Below are 12,508 nucleotides of genomic sequence, written 5' to 3'. Positions count from 1 at the left end.
TGGGCGTTTTATCGCCTCGGTTATGCCTGTACGTCTCTTCGCACCCTCTCTTTCGCTCGCTCATTCGTTCGATCTCCTACTCCGTCTTGCGCTTTGTCTCTCTCTCTCTCTCTCTCTCACTCACTCACATACACACACACACAGAAAACACTTCTCTTTCTATCCTGTAAGCTCTGCCTCACGGCTATCATCGTTCTCCTCTTCGTCGCCGCCGACGCGCGATCGGTCGTTCCGCGTTCCGCGTACACCGCCGCTCACGATACGCTCGCGCGATGCGAAGAGAGAGAAAAAAAATAAAAATCGTCGGCGATTGCGTGTTGCTACATTGTGCGAATTCGCATGACGGCGCGGCGCCGACGATAGCCCGTAGCGGCAATTACAATTCTACGCGATTCTCTCTCTCCCTCTTTGTTTCTCCCTCCCCCCTCCCCCCCTCTCTCCCGTTCTCTCTTTCTCTCGCCGTAGCCTCTGTTCTTTAACTTTCGCAACGCCGTGTCTCGGCTATCAGAGTTGAACAGTTTCCTAGGGAAGAGGTCAATGTCAAGTCTGAAGCGGTAATGTCGGCCGGGAGCTCGCTGCATTGAGCTTTCGCTATTGTTACATTATACGAGTGGCTTGCCTCGAAAGTGTAACGTAAGATCGACTTTCATTATGAATTTAAGCTCATTCATCGGGATTGGCGTAAAGTTTTTAACAAATATCTCTTTTGTTAATTCTATATCCTCTTGTGTGTTAAATTTGTTGCGAATTTATTAAAGTGTTCTATATTCTCGACAAAGTTCTACACCCCACTAGCAATATTTGTAAGCTCTGGGCACAAGTTTTGAATAAATCTTTTTTTAACTAGATTCGTGTTCCATTTTTGTTATTGAACGTATCAAAGTCGCTTGTTTTGAAAATACACACACATACATATGTATACTGTACATGTAAAAAGTGCTCATACAGGAGATACTTTTTTAATATCTTATTTTTATACCCAAAGAAATGATTTAAAAATATTAGCTAAATATCAGTAGTTAATTCATATTTTTCTTTCAGATGACCGCGATAAAGTATTCAAAGTGTTTATCACAAGTAAAATGTGATAAAATATTCTCTTAAGTAAAGAATCACAAAGAAAATAAAAGGCATTTGGAGATCTTTCACTTTTCTCTTGAAACAAGATTTTATTTTATGAAAAGATTCCTCGAAATCGAATCTCTAAAATTAGATTCCAAAATGAAAACGAATAAAATGAATTTTGACAATACAATTTCGTTTAAAAATCAATTTATGAATTTGATATTTTCCTTAAGAAAGATTCAAAGTAGCATCGAAAGACATATAAATTCCAACCAAGATTCTATCTCACTACAAATATTGTTAGTTTTTATTGCGGAAAAAAAAAAAGTAATGGATTCAACTAAATATCATTTGATTCTAATAAGGAATTTTTTTTTTCTTGCAACTTCTATTCTAATTAATAACGAATAATAGTAGATTATATGTGTGTATTCATTGTTAAATAGCTAATTTAAAATTTCATTATTAATAGAAAAAATTGAGACGAAACAAGTAATACTTACGAAACATATCGTATATCATTTTGCGATTGCTACGTCAACAATTAAAATTGAAGATTGTCTATGAATAAATCCAGGTAGCGTTTCATTAAGGTGCGTCACGATACATTTAACGTTGCAATCAATAATTTATACTTCCTCATCTGTAACAACGCGTCGCAACGATGTAATCGGCGGGAGGGATCGTAGGAATGTAAGCAGCCCGTCCCTTCTCGACCAGCGACGGTGGAATCCCTGTAAGAAGCCGCCATGGAATTCGATCGCCGTGCAATTCGTGCGTTTTTCGTGCGCATTTGCGCCGTCGAACGAGACGATGGCCACTCGGCGCGGGCTCCGCGCGAACGAAGTTCGTCCTCGTGACAAATTGCGCGAGATTACGTCTGCCGGGTGAACGGTCCATCATCCGGATGAACCGCGATAATTTGACGATGGATAAGTGCATCGCCGGGTTGCCGCCCATCCGATGTAGCGTAACGCGTAGATATCGCGCGATAAGCGCGTGAGTGTGTTGTAAAACAACTTCGCGAAATTTTGCGCACTTCTCCCCCGAGTATCTCGGCCGGTTCATACGCGCGCGCGCGCGCTGTGCTCATTATAAGGATTTAACTTTGATCTAATTAATCGTAGGACGATTGTTGTAATTGTTACTATTATGCAATTGTTATCGTGTAATTGCTATTATCGTGTTATTAAGATATCGCTCGTCCGACTTGTATCGCGTGTATAATGTCACATAAACGTTTTATCACATTCTTTTTTTGTCGTTTTACCAAATTCGGCGTCTAACACATTTTGGAAAATCATTATCGCACATCACTTCAAACAGCTATCGAAATCTTCTCCATAAGTTATCGTTATCAACGGTAATTTGAATGTGCACGAGGGTCATTGTCGCTCTCTAAATCATAATCAGTGAAAACTCGACAAAATCAGTGAAAATACACTGAAATTCTGAAGTGAAAATAATTACTGAAAGACAGTGAATATTCACTGATTGTCACAGTTATAAGTATGCCACTGCGAATCAGTGAATATCCACTGATTAAGATTTATAAAGAGCACGGATGCACGATCTTTATCGCTGTTTGCTAAGATTTGTTCCGCGCGTGACGTCATTGGAATTTATTTCAGAAAACAGAAGGCGGCACTGAGATGGTAAGCGTGATATAATCGCATGACTAATAGCTTTCTCCGATTCGTCTCCGTAATGTCTATATTATGTTTACATTGACTTATTCACGGCTATATGCAGATAAATTTAGTTGTATGGATAAAATCAATTAGCAAATAGAACGTGGAAATTTGTGATTTATCTAATTTAAAGATTAAAATATATATATATATATATAAAACTTTATAAACACAATTTATGTATATATTACGGAAAAAATAGATTCTTTAATTCTTTCGGTCTTCTTAAACTGTGTACAACAAGTGATAATTAAATACACTTTATTTTTTATTTCGAGAGCGTAACAAGAGATGTCAGAAAAAATTTTGGATAGCAAGCAAAATTCTATTGACTTTCCAACACACTCTAACACTTCTAACGCCATAACATTTTTTGGAACGGATACAAGCATAGAAGGTAAAGAAATGCATATAAAGAACTGGATAATGTATTGTATTCTTTGATTAGGAATCATTTTATACTCAATATAAAAACTTGACATGTGTATGTGTCACACGGTCAGGCTGAATAGATTTCGTCACACATGCACATACACACACAACTGAGAAAAAGAGAGACATGAGAATGGTAAAGAAAATGAAACGAGCAAAAGGACGAGTCAATAAAGTAAAAAGAAAACCGCGGAGAGATTTGTCGTGCACATTCACTCGTGCGGAATATTACAAGTCGGTGACATCTGTGTTAGGACAGTTCCGCTTTAAAAAGAATACTTTAAAAGCCAGAGGGTTTATAACGGGGAGGCCGAGCGGGGGTATACAGCGGAGAGAGCGGCGTATAGTATAGGGAAGGAAGAACTACATATAGAGGTGTAACGAGCAGAACTCAACTCACGAACTCACTCCCAGTTTTTAGTGGCAACTTGTTGCTCTATGCCCATTCATACGGCTCTAACTCCCATTACGTCACGTCACATCAACTTATAATAATGGTAATAGCGGGAGAGAGCGGCTGCCGCCACTGCGAAACCCGAATTCGAAACACGATTATTCGTATCTCTGCAGGGTCGGGGACAAAACATTTCTTCCCTACCCCGTTCTGTCCCGTCCCGTTTTGACGGATCAGCGTTAAACGGATTTACATACGCACGTCCCTGCCTCCTGTTTCACGTATTTACGGAAACGATTCCGCGATATGAATCGTGCGTTATTTGACATTTAACCTCTGACTTTATAGATTGCCGTTTAAGTACCGCGCGGATCCGAAAGAAGAAGTAATGTGCGATCCCAAAAGAATAAAACTGACGAAGAATAATACTGAAAAATAAAACGCAGGGAATATCGTTTTTAAAACCGCATAGCCTTCAATGTATAGGCTACAATGCTTTTTTTTTTGATACGTGAAGATATTATTAATGCTGGAAATGAATGTAATTAGCTTAATGAGTTTGAAGAAATCCACTTGATGATTTCAAAGGCGCAGTATTAAGCCTAAAGGATTGGAGAATCTCTTTTCTTCTTTTTACATAAATACAGAATATAGAATACATGAAGGATGTAGACAAGATATAGATGGAACACACAGTTAAGTAGCCAGTCGTAAATTCTATATACAAAAAGTAACATCTAAGTTACGTACTCGAAATTATACTCGAGACATCGTATAACGCGTGAAACACTCAGAATGCATTTTCGTGAAATACTGTCACGTTCCGCATTCTTCGCTTTACGTCCTTGGCGCGCGACGTAATTTCGTGCGCATAACTACCACTCAAATTGCTGTTTACAGCGCCCAGCTTCACCAACTCTCACGACGGCAACGTGCCGCGCAAAGGCGTCATAAAAATTTTGATTTCGAGCTTTCACCCCTGAACTTCTCGGTCGTTGTTGCGTCATCTTAATCTTAAAGGATACAAGTCGTGAAAATTTTAAGTCTAATTACACGATTAACTTGATGTGACGCTTATTGTAACAAAAACTTTGCTCTTTTCTAATCCAGGTGAGGTACTTAGTGTTAAATATTCAAAATTACAAAAAATGTTAATGAGCTATTATGACACATCGAACGGAAATAATGTTCAGTTTTTCTCATATTACACGAGAAGTAAAAGATATTAGTGAGAAAGGTATTACTAGAAATATTACGAAAAAGATAACATGCAATTTTCCGCATTGGTTAAGAAACTGAAACTCAACTCGAAATAGTTATTAAATGTCTTATTAAATCACATATAAATCAAATGTAGTTCAATTGAAATATGATTTCTATCAGGATAAAATAAAACAGCAGAATTCATACAATATGTATACATAAAGCTTAAGTTATAAATTTACTAAAACTTTCACGATGGTTGTAAGATAAAAGTAATTGGTTTTTTTTTTTCACTTACTGGTGTGTACATATATCTAAGATTTTATTTTTGAAAAATAAATAGAATAAATTAAAGAAGAACGGATTTTATGAAGAAAAGAAGTTGTAAAACACATAAAACTAAAGGAAAAGTGTCTTCTTCAAGATTAAAAAATATAGTACACATTTAATTACTATTGATTTGTATGTCTGAGCAACATTTTCTCATTCAATGCGATTTGCAAGGTTTACTTCCGCGTTTCTTATCGAAAAATTCTACAAGATAAAGAAATAAGTAACAATATAAAAAAGCGTCACGGTAAAACGTTCACAAATTAATTGCGCTGTCAATAGTACGCTATCAATATACGTTATCATTGTATACCATTATATATTGATAAATATATTTAGTAGAGTATACGTAATCGACATAAAAATGCAATGTAATTGGCACGAGTAAAACGTAACTGCAAAGGATATTAAACTTATCACCAAGTTGCACTTTCGAAATAGGTCATTCTAAAAGTATCAATGGAAACACTTTTACTTTCTCCGTATCGTTTTGCTCGGTGATTGACTCGTCTCTGCAATAACCAAAGAAAGTAAAACTTGGTAACGGCTTGCCTTCTTTCCTTCAGAATTCCCGAACTTTACCTCGAGATTTTTCACCCAACTTTTACGCCAGTGAGAGTTCGTGATTCTGTGCAGAGAGAAAGAATTAAGATATTAACATTTCTCATATAAAATGTTCTTATATATCGATTTAGTTCATTATTTAAATACGTTTTTCTTGTTTTTTTAATTTTTAGAGAGAAACATAACTTATTACATTACAAAAAAATTTATAAGCAATAATTTATTTATTTAAAGAACAATTGATCATACGGCATAATTAATTTTTAAACGTTATAGTATTCATTTTATGCTAGCAATTTAGATTTTCTCCAATTATAGTTAAGATTAAAAGATTAAACTCATAATTATAAAATTTAGAATAAAAATTTCAATAATGAAATAAAGTAGCTGATTTCTTGAATGGTAATTCTGAGATCCAAAGAATGTCTTTATATTTAAAAAAAAAATCGACTTTTTAAACATCAATAATTACACAAGATAAGCAAAATACACACGATATAGAAATATTAAATATTCAATAAATACTAAATATTTAATTAATTGTCGCAAAACTGCAAAGTTCTATATAATTTTATGAGTAAGTGTAACTTGAGTTTTTTTCTTTCCTTTTTTTACATTTATTTCTAGTAAACGTTAATTTTTCTGCCTTTTGGCAGTTTATTTTTCGTATTTGCAATTTTAACTTGCGATTACAACGGATCACGCGGAGACTGGAATCTCGCATATAAAACATAAATATACTGAAAATCACATAACTCGTAATCCCTCCGCGACGCGCATTTGCTCCTAATTTCAAATTACTTTTCGCGTATGCGCGCGCGGAATTCGGTGATGTTTTCGTGAAATTGAGATAATCGCGAGTGTACTCTTGACCCACGTCGACACATCGCGATCAGAAAGCGAGACGAGGAGACGAGTAGAAATTTTAATTAAGCGCTAGGCTCTCGGGAATCAACACACGCCCCTGTGCCCGAGGCTCGCGCGAAATAGGTCCCCGCGAGGCGTAACGTAGAACGTTTTCAGGGCCTCGGGCAGGGCAGATAGGAGGTAGTTAGCAGAGGCAGGCTCGTAAGATTTCGGTGTGGTGGTACGTGTACCTCATCCTGTCCACCGCCAACGTTAAGCTCGCTCCACACCCGGATCAACGTTTCTTGATAATGATTAAATATTTCTCGATTATATTCTTAATCAATTTGTAATATATGTGTCGGTAGGTATATAGTGACACATTATTGAAATTATAATTTGTAATAAAAATAAAGATATTGTAAAAAAAAGGGTTTATTATTCGTTTGTCAAGATTTGTTAACGATGATGATTAATCTTAACTTCGATCTTCAAAATTTACTTTTCTTTTTTCATCTAGAAAGAGGCTTTCATTTGTAGAAGGATTAAAAATATACAAAGTTTATCGGTACAATTTAAATTACGAATATTCATTCAATTGTCTGCAGTGTTACAGAGCATTAGATTCACGCACGAGTTTAGTAAGACTACAATTATTAAAAAATTAGGCCTCGCTAAGAATTGATCATCTCACGATAAAATCTCTGCGAGATACCAGATAAATTTATGTGAATATATTTTCCCAACTCTTGTCAAGGTAGGTGTAGGCGTGTTTTGTGCACGCCGCTTAAGTGTCGGGTCGCCCACCCGCGAAACACACACATACACGGACGCGGCATCGTTATATACGTGCAGCTCGCGCGTTGCACATACTTGTGTTTGCCTCTCTCGCCCTCCCCTCTTTTCCCTTACCAAGCCCCAGCCTTCTCTCTACCCTCGAGTACCGTTGCCTCTTGCTTTCTCTCTCTCTCTTTCTCTCTCCATCTTCCATCTCCGTCTTACACGCTGCGAACACGTTCACCCTTCTTCGTCATTCGTTTCGGACCTGAAGACCGAAGGTAGATCGATCGGACGATTTTCCTCGGGGTTTTCCTCGGCGACGACCACCCCGCGACGAGTCGAGAAATTGCTCTCGGGGCTCCCGATTCGAGCGTGGAAAAAAATTCAGGTCGATCGAACGCACTCTCGCGAGAAGGACGATGGGAAAGAGGAGTGGGAGCGAGGGTGGCTGGCAGGGGTCGGATGGCGCGAGAGGGCCGCGTGGGGAAAGGAGAGCGGCGAAAGGAGAGAGAGAGAGAGAGAGAGAGAGAGAGAGAGAGAGAGAGAGAGAGAGAGAGAGATGGGATAGAGGGAAAAAGGGTGTCCCCAAAGCGAGGCATGGACACATCGCGGATCTCCTGACGGATTTACGTCGGGGGAACGAACGAGGTCACGGACTAGAGAAAGGGAAAAGCCCCCGCGCGCACGCTAGAGGCGCGGCGCAAAACTCTAACGCGCGCCACGCGCGAATTGTATCAGGCCTTGAAGCCGAAACGGTTCTTCTTTTTTTTTTCTCCTCCCCCGTCCCCCCTCCTCTCCCCCACACTCTTTCGCGGTTCGTCGAACGCGAGCGGGAGAGGCATCGAGAATGATTCCTCGTCGTCGTCGTCGTCGTCGTCGCCAAACGCGCGATAACGGATCTTATCGCGGCCGGCCCGCCGCGAAACGAGTTCGTTCCAGTTCCACGCTCGCCAATTACGATCTTCCCGGGCCGTTATCGCGCGCGCGTTACTCGCTCGCCTTCTCATTACACGCCGCGCGAGAGGGAGAGAACAATAAACGGGCGCCGCGGCTACGTACGGCCCTGAATTTCGGCAAACTCGCCGCGGCACTGTCGCCGCCCGATAATTCGAGCCACCGCAAACTCGGCGTCTGCTCGCGACGCGACGCGCAAAGTTGGCGGACGACCGGCGCGGAATGAGATCGCCGCGCTGTATCCGGAGATAAATACGTCGGCGAGAGGGACAGAGAGAGAGAGAGAGAGACAGAGAGGAAAAAAGCGCTCCGGCAAGTGACCAGGTGATATCGCCTCGCTCGCCTCGTTTCGCGAGGTTTTATTCCCGTGAGTAGGGACGCTCTTAAATTTAATGAGTCGTCGATACTCTCCTTTTGTTCCCTTGTACCGCGCGTATCAGTAACGATCGATGTTTCGCGTCAAAAAGTGTCGCTGTTATCGTTATTACACTCTCGTTATTACTCGCTCGAAATTACAAGTCCGTCAGTAAACATCTCTCGCTCGACGACGACGACGGAGATGAAAGGCTTTCGTGGGTAAACAAAAAAAAAAACACAAATTAAATGGGAATAATTAGCGCACACTTCAAAACGCGCGGATATTATCGTCGGTCCGCGCGCGCGCGCGCGCGCGCTCCGGATAACTCTATTTGCAAGTTCTCCGCGCGCGTTTGTAGGGTTTTTTTTCCCCTCCCCGTGCAACACTATTTCCAGTATATCGGTAAATGTGACACCAAAGTCAAAGCATTATTTCCAAAACTCTGTTCGGTACAAGAGGCAAAGGCACGGCCGGGCGGCGCCATTCGACGCTATCAATATTGTTCGATAGCGTTGAAACGTTCGTGAGCCTCATCCGCGGCTCTCTCTCTCGCGATTCGATGCAACTTTTACGTGACGCCTCGAAATAAGAGCCGGCTACACCTCCCCCCCCCCTCTCCCTCTCTCCCCCTCGGCCGCCGGGTAAACGGAGGAAGAACCGTACGCGCCAGCGCCGAGTGAAATTCAATTGGCTCGGCCATACGAGAGATAAGGGCGAGATCCTTCGCTGTTTCTATCTTACGGCGCTGTTACGTCGATTACGGCGTCTTTAGCGTTCACAACGCGAGACAGCCATCGACCGGCTTAACGCGTGTCGCCTGGCCTGTTTAACCTGCGCTCAGTTCGATCTTTAGCGAGGCATTAAAGTTAACGCCGGAAACCCAGCGCGCGGCGGTATTAAACCGTCAGCCTCATCGGAGATTGATAATAGCTGAAATTTGCAGTCGACAATACCGAGAACGTTCCGATTCCGCACGGAAATTCCCGCGCGGAACGTGATAATGTTGTCACGCACTCCGATATCGTTGTTAATGATTTCGCGTATAATGTCCCCGCGACCGCGGAGAGGAAAAATATCGGTCGGGGGAGACGCGGCGATGAATTTCAGCGCTCGCCCTCGACGACGCGTATTTTCCACACGTTTTTCAAACGCCGCACGGCATTTAATTTCCTCCCGTCATAATCCGCGATACTTTAATTATCGCAATATATCTGTAGACCGGGAGATAAAACCGCGCTCCTCCGTCAGTTTTAATTTTGACCTCTGAGCCGTCCTCTTGTAACGCTACGTCGGTATATTACATCGACTCTCGCGCCTATTATCGCCTGTTATTAGCCGTTTAATAAATTACTGCGAAAACGCCGGGTGAGGAGGAGGAGGAGGAGGAGAAGGAGGAGGGGAAAAAAATGATCGGTCGGCCGATCGCGGAACAGGCGGACGGACGACGACGCTCATTAATTCTAACGACCCCGACGGACGGATAATGACGCGTACGCGTCGTCGTGACTATTCCTCGATTCGCTCGAACCAGTGGCAAAATGACACCGTTAACCTCTCGCGCCCGGCGATAACAAATATCGGGGAGGGTAATAATCGTGCACGCATCGCCGGCGAATTGCTCGCGAACCGCTGGGCTTTTAATGACACGAAACCCGTACGAGGATCGACCTAATATCCCGGGTGTTCCCGGTAAGCAAGGATACGTGTAGAAGCTGTACGAGCATTCGTGTACGCGGCTCGTAAGTGTAATGAGAGTCGAGGGTACGACATTTATTTCGCATAAATATCTGAAATAGCAAGCCGTAGCGCGGCGAGAGCGGCGTCCGCGCGCTAACAGTTTCTCAATCGGTTCGTCTCGTTCGAAAATTGCTAATATCATTATTTACCCGGGTTCACGCGTCTTATTTGTTGTGCGTTATTAATTAAATTATCTTCATTTCAACGGGGGAAAAATAAGACTGAATATTTTATAGAAACCGCCGTGTGCGCGCGCGTGTGTGTGTGTGTGTGTTTTCTCTCTTCTCTTTCCTACGACGTAATGTTTTCCAAACTCGCCTCTCGACACGCGAATGTGCATCGGCTTTACAAAAATAACGCTTTTGCGCGTCGCCGCGCAACAATATCCCGCCCGACCCTTCCCTCTTCTGCCTGTGCGCGCACGTGTTATTTATGATTAGAACGGGATTACCCCGAGGGACATCGATGTAATGACCGATCCTGAGCCGCGCCTCGACGACCGACGCGGCGCGACGCGAAGCGGCGCGAGCGGGGTGAGGTCGGCCGTCTATCTGGGACACGCGCGAAAATTTCTGCGCGGACGAAATTGCCGACGTAAGCCTCCACGCACGCTTTTATGGGGAGACGAGCGCGCGGCGCTTACACACGTGCGTAATAGGTATATAGCGCGATTACGTGGCGCACGCAGGGCGGAACGGCCAGTCGTGACGTCACACGACTCTCGCTATGACTGCGCCTTTAACGAGAGAAAGAGAGATATAGAGGGGAAGGGGGAGGCGGGAGAGGAGGGAGTGGGGGGGGGGGGGGGCCGCCACTCTCTCGGTGACGTTATTCCCGTAAAATCCCGGGCTCAGCTACCCACGTGGCGGCCTCATGAACCCTTTCAGTGAGAGTCTTGGAGTTCTCTCCCGGAGTCTTCCGCGCGTGTTGTGCGACGGTCGATGCACTACACGTAGTACACGAGCGAAATCGATACGCGCGGAAACTTTGCGCGTGTCGATTAGTCAACCCGCTCCTCCTCTGATTGATCATCGTTCAATTATCCATCAAATTCATTTGACAGAAGCATCTTGTTAATCGCACGGTCTTCTCGTCATAGTTAATCAACAATAAGGAACGTAACGTAAAAGTAATACAAATTAGGTATAAGGTTGTAGGTGCTGTGAAATAAAAATATTATATAATAATAATAATAATAATAACAATGATAATGATAACGATGTTAATTTTCTTTCGCGTGAGATATCGATCTAGATATGTGTATCAAGAACACACACGAAAAAGTAAAAATGCGTTTACAGGAAGGAAGTCGTAATGATGTCTTTTTACGACTTTTGAGCAGTTAAACGAGTATTTATGAGCGTTAATTTCATATCGCGTTCTTTGTGATTCGAGATTAGCAATTACAATCATCCTACCGCCTTTAACGCGATATTCACGGAGAGTTCTCGCAGATTATTATGTATTTGTGCAAACTTGTGGAACTTAGTTACGGGATGTTAACCGGATAATTTCTGCTTAAGAATACTTTACCTGACCTTTATTACATTTGGCCACTAATCGTTTCGGTGAAAATAAAAGATAAACACGAACGAGAGAGAAAACGAAAGAAAGATTGCGCGATAAAGTCTGCTCGTGATCTCAAGTCTTCAAGAGGTAGACTTTAATCAAATGCCACTCGGAAACAATAACTTCAATTATCGTACTCGTTTGAAATGTCTCTTTTAACACGTCGCCATTGTTGACGTGATTGACGCAATTTAATGAAAATATTGCGGCACGTGTCGCCCGTAGAAGCGACGAAAATTACGGAAAACCAAAATTCGTTTATTACGCACACGCAGCAGAGAGAGGGAAAACAAAAGCCCGGGAGTTAAAGCGCGTAAAAGATTAATTCCGCAAATTACCCTAACGGAAATGATTTGTAGCGAATCAAATTCTCGTTTTAGGAATGCCGTTAATTCGCAAGCAGCTTGAGTTACCGTGACGAGAGTCCAAGGAACGTGAACCGAGATACCAATCTCGTTTTTATGTTAATGAGAGAAGGCATCGCGCTCTGTAGTGCGATGGCAATTTTAATATCGTATCACCGCGGCGCGATCGAGAATTGTTGAAATTACGCCGGTATCGTCGAAAATGATCGCGCGCCTTTCT

Source organism: Monomorium pharaonis, chromosome 7 (assembly GCF_013373865.1).
Source record: "Monomorium pharaonis isolate MP-MQ-018 chromosome 7, ASM1337386v2, whole genome shotgun sequence".
Classification (NCBI taxonomy): Eukaryota; Metazoa; Arthropoda; class Insecta; order Hymenoptera; family Formicidae; genus Monomorium; species Monomorium pharaonis.
This window is presented reverse-complemented; position numbering follows the sequence as displayed.